We start from the raw sequence: 5448 nt of genomic DNA on the forward strand, positions 1-5448 counted from the left end.
ATCCTATAGGGTGGCGAGGCTGGGTCTCGATTTTCGGGACTGGTTTTTTCGACGTTCCTTTGGACTTACGGCGCAGAGGCGACAAGAGAAGAGCAGCAAGAATATACGGTATGCAGATGCGGTAGCCATGCCCGCGGCTCGAATTGCAACAAAGTTATAAGTCGCCTGTTGAATATGCAAGCGGCTTCTGGCTAGGTCAAGGGTGTGGGAAGAGGACGCGTAGAAGAGAAGAAAGACAACATCTCTGGTCGAGAGATCCCGTACCGGTGGGCATCCTGTTAAACTCCCGCGGTGCCCTCGGGCCCCCCGTCGGTATCCGTTGGTGCCTAAAATCCATGTCAGGATACACCTGATGCTCATAATACGGCGATTAAGGCTAAGGCAGACGCATAAAAATGCGGACGACCGAGAGACCGAGTTACGAGATTGCAACTAAGTAAACACTCGCCCTTCTCGGAGCTGCCATTGAATATTCAAGGACGAACCAGGATGCCGTCGCATCCAGCCCGTCGACCGGCATTTGCCAGGGGGAAGGAAGAAAGATGGGATACGTCTTCCTTCGTCTCGCGACGAAGGACGAGGCGCGAGTGCATCTTCTCGTGCACTCTGGGAGAAAGATGGAAGTGCGCAGCCGCGATAAAAAGAGGTACCGCTCAGAATTTATGGCGAACTCGTTCTCATATGAATGACACGCCATCCATATCCGACTAGCATTGGTTGCGTTATTAAAAAATATTGCTATTGAAATAGATGAAAGAAGGTCCTTTAGAATATTTTTCAAGTAGGCCTTTATGTCTTGAGAAAATATCATAAAAGTATTATCACTGTTGGTATACTGAAGACGATGGAAATTTTTTCTTTACGAAAACGTTTTCGTTAAAGCGTTTTTCTAATTACATTTTATATAATGGAGGTAACTTTAAGAAGGTAATTTTCAGAGAAATGCGCGTGTCCTTTCTCCGGAACAATTCCAATTTATCTCCGCTCCGTCGTCCGTCGTGTCGAGTGTCTCGGCGTTTTGGAAACGACCGAACGAGCCTCACCTTCGGTTTCCCTTTTATCCAGCAAAAGTGAGAAAGCGGAAAAGGGGATGCCTGGTTAAATTACTTTCATCGCTGGTCTCACGTGGTCCCACATTCGTCCACGATGAATCCATGTAAATTGCCCACACGCGTACGTACGCACACGCAGATCGGCGATAGCTTCACTAAACGGATATATATGCAAGTCAAAATTTCATTATGCATGGATTGACCCAAGCTCATGCTTCAATACTACATCAGCATAGATTGAGATCGAATCGCCAGTTTTTTGGATGACTCCTTTTTTTTGGGCTCGGTCAGTATGCGCGGCATAATCAGGTCGCCGATAACACATCACTCGTCTCCTTTCGGTCATCCTCCTCTCTCTCACAAACGATTCTCACAATCGAATTCTCACATTCTTGCTCGTGATAGAAGAGAAGTTTTCCCAATATTATCTATCTGTAACTCGTGTAACGTAATTATTAATATTTACTAAATTAATCAATTGTACAATTGATACGATTAATACGATTGTATAATCAAATTGAAGCAATGTAAAATTTATAGAGATACAGATGATTAATATTAAGGTTAAAGAATGTATATCTATATTTTTTTAAATAAATCGAACCGTAAATAAGTGGTAGAGAGAAAAAAGGGCGAAGAAAGAAATATGAATACACAATTCTATTATTGCCAGAAAGAGGACGAATACACGAATGCAATCGAGTGCGAAAGGAGACGTTGCCTGTTATCGTTTAAAATTATCGCAGCGTAAGGATCGATAAGATCGATTGGTCTCGATCACGAAACGCGCTCGTCGTGCGCAAATTTCGCTGTCGATGCGCTCGCGAAGAGGAACATGGAAAAAGCGGTCGTTTATCGTTGTCAGCATGCAAATTGGCGAACGCGCTGGCAAAAGTCAATGACATCGGGTGATACACGGTGACGCCGCTGCAGTCGTAAACCCGTCTTTATCGGTGGCATAACAGGTTTCGGTGAAATTTGTACCAACATAAAATGTACGCGCGCGCTTCTGTAAACGGAGAGGAAATCTACCACCCATGGATGACCTGGAAGCGAATTACGTCAGAATCGAGCTGGGGTCCATCGAACCCAGATTCCACGCGTTTACTGCTTTCCGGCAACGTTCGCGACAACGGAAGAAACTAATGCGGAGCAGCGAGGAAAGTAATGAACTTTTCTGGACATACGTTAGTCCGAAAGCTGAGGAAGAAATGGCATGCGGACCACACCAACGTGCGAACGTCTCGTGAAGAAAAACTGAGAAACGATATATTGCTTTATTAAAAAACCACTTTCATTTCATTTCTTTTGTGTATTATATCGAGCAATAAGTGACTCTCTCTCTCTCGAAAGTGTAAAATTACTTATAAATAACATATTATATAAATAACATATTATAAATAACAAATAATGATAGACAGTGATTCACGCTAAATTCTATTGCAATCACAAATAATTGATTTTTTTGCGACGCGTTTGATTGAATCCGCGCAGTTATTGCGAGTGAAGTTTCATCACTTTTTCGACTAGAAATTGATAACTCGATAAGAAATTAGTAATAATAATAATTACAGTCTGGCATTCACGAGAGGCGGCGAAAAGAAACGCGAAAGGTCATGAATGCAAAATATATCGCGGTGTTTGTGTCGCTTAAAACTTGAGCAAGGAAGTCTCTGAAGTACTGCCTGACCCAGACGATCGGGGGACTCGTTCATCCCTACTCCTCCTTCCTGGTCGGTCAAGGCCAACATCATCTCCCGCATCTCATTAGTCCTTTTTGTACTCAGTTTCATTCAGTTATCGCACAAAAACGTACAAACACGCGCGTTTGATGTAAATATGCATTTTTTTTTAATTTAAAAAGTTTAGCAATCTTATTTCTGCTGTTAATTAGCCCTGCAAGTTTGTCACAGGTTGCGTCTTGTTTGTAATAATAAAACAACAGATTTGTTAGGAAGTTACATTAAATCTGCAGCTTTCGATCAGAATCAGCAATCTATCTATTCCGTCAAACGTAAGCGTTCCATCAAGCATTAATTGTGTTACAATTAATTCATAATGTCCTAATTTTTATCAAGATTAACTTAGCTATTCTGTTTAGATCTGTTTGAAAGTGTATTTTATTTTCTTACTAATATTTTGATAGCTTAAAATAAGACTTTTTTTATATTCAAATAGTGTTGATTCAGTTATTCTACCAACGTTCTTGCAACGTATATTAGTAGATATAATATAAAAATATATAACAAAAAGATTTAGTTAGTGTAAGAAAAATGTTAATAGTATTCCAAGATTTTTATTAACGTTTCTTTCAGCGAAACTTTTTATTTCTTCGTAGAACTTTTTAATCATATTGACTTCCAAATTATATGACAGTACATCAAATTCGAACGGAACAAAACATAATTAAATGAATTCACGGTAGATTAGCGCGCGTACACGACGCTTATCATAATTACGTTTGCATCATCGGAGACTGCATGCGAGCGTAGGAAACATCCAACTACGCATACCGAAATACGTGACGGAAGATTCCAAATTGCTCGAGTTACTACTAAACACATAGCTCTGATGAACAAGTAATTAATCTGTTATCATATCGATAAACCCGAAGAAATTTCCGTTTGGAAGCCAACGAATGTCAAGGCCAGCGTTCTTGTATATCCATTCACCGTAGCGGCCATTACCCCGGAAGAGATCTGTCGCGGGAACCAGCGGCTTCGATGATGTAGGCGACGTACAACAAATGTCAAAAACAGGAAAGATGATAATGTGCAGGCCTTCGGTATTAATATTTAAAGGATATATCAGAAATTGGTTGTGACTTTTAGTTGTGACTCGCTAACTGTTTGCCTAGAATCGTCCATGTAGTTGGTATCGTTACGTTACGAAATGTCCAGAAATCCGGGAAATCATGACGTTAAGGAAAAGAGCCAGAACCAAGAGTAGAAGTTCGTAGAGAAAGATACTAACGGTGTCCAAACGTAACGACAATGTACAATTGCGTAAATGATAATTTTTTAAATGAAATTATCAACAATGTTATAGAAAACATTAATTATTACAAAATACGAAACAATATTATAAAAACTATATCATCTGATAGAAGAATCTTTCTAGTTTATATTCATGTTTATAAAGTTTTACTTTTAGTTTTTGTTTAAGAAATATTACCCAAGAACAAAGTGATATTGTTTTTTTTCTATTAATTTTCTCGGAAACTTCCATGATATTTCAAAAATGAAAATTTCTGGTTAATCCAGGAACTTTCTATGTGTGGCGTAACTAGAAACTGGATGAAACATGTAAATTTCCACGTCCATTGGTGCTTTGAACATTCCAGTTACACTTGGCTAGCGAGAGAATCCGGCAGTGATTCATCGGCGCTCCACGAAGGAGAAAGAATCTCTCTCTCTCTTTCTTTCTCTCTTTTTCTTATGCAACTCTCTGATGTAACCGGCGTTTCATGCGACGTAGGAAATGAAACCGCCGCGCCGTTTCCATGCATCATTCGCTCTCTCGTGATACGCGTACTTATTTACTTGTCGAAACTCGGTCACAGACTATTCCCGAACTGTATGACACGCGTTCGTGACGTGACTACGCTATTCAAGTAGCTACTGTTGACGGAAAAGACGGTACTGTTTCTTGACAAATCATTGACATCAGAGGATGCTATTTCAATGGGTATAAAACTGATTTTTTTTTTACTTTTATGTATTGATACGCATTATTTGCCATCAATTTTTCGAAAGAGAGAAAAAAAGGTCTATTTTAATAAGGGAAGATCTGTACACGTATCTCATGGATTTTAAGAAATTTAATATTAAGATATAGAGTTTGATGTCGTAAAAGTAATATGTAACATTCATTATAACTGTTGAAGTCTTTAAAGTTTTGAAATGACTGTACGCTAAATGACATCATTCAGCGAAAGGCTGAAATTTCACATAATCAGTCTAACCATAGTTTCTTCGAACTCGCAGTTTCATTAAACAGCATATATTTATTAGCTTAATGTCTTTTGATCTTTTCAAATAATTTATTTTTTAAATAAATAATTAATTAAAATTAATTAAAAGAAATCTTTGTTTTATAGAATCAAAAAATAAAGAGCACGAAAAAAAAAATATATATATAGTAATGAAAAACCTGTCGGTTTCGAACAGTAAAGAAAGAACCTTTTGATCCGTTGACACCTAATAAATGTTATACATATTACTTTTACGTCATCAAAAAAAAAAAAAAAAAAAAAAAAAAAATTCTCTAAGTTTTTCCAAAATCCGTAAGATACATAGCTAGATCTCCCCTTATACATAAAAACAAACCCAACTTTAATCATCTTTTTTTGTATTTGCCTATGCTACTGCCGTTGCGTGGGGATGTTCGTTATTTA

The sequence above is a fragment of the Solenopsis invicta genome, chromosome 2 (assembly GCF_016802725.1).
Source record: "Solenopsis invicta isolate M01_SB chromosome 2, UNIL_Sinv_3.0, whole genome shotgun sequence".
Lineage (NCBI taxonomy): Eukaryota > Metazoa > Arthropoda > Insecta > Hymenoptera > Formicidae > Solenopsis > Solenopsis invicta.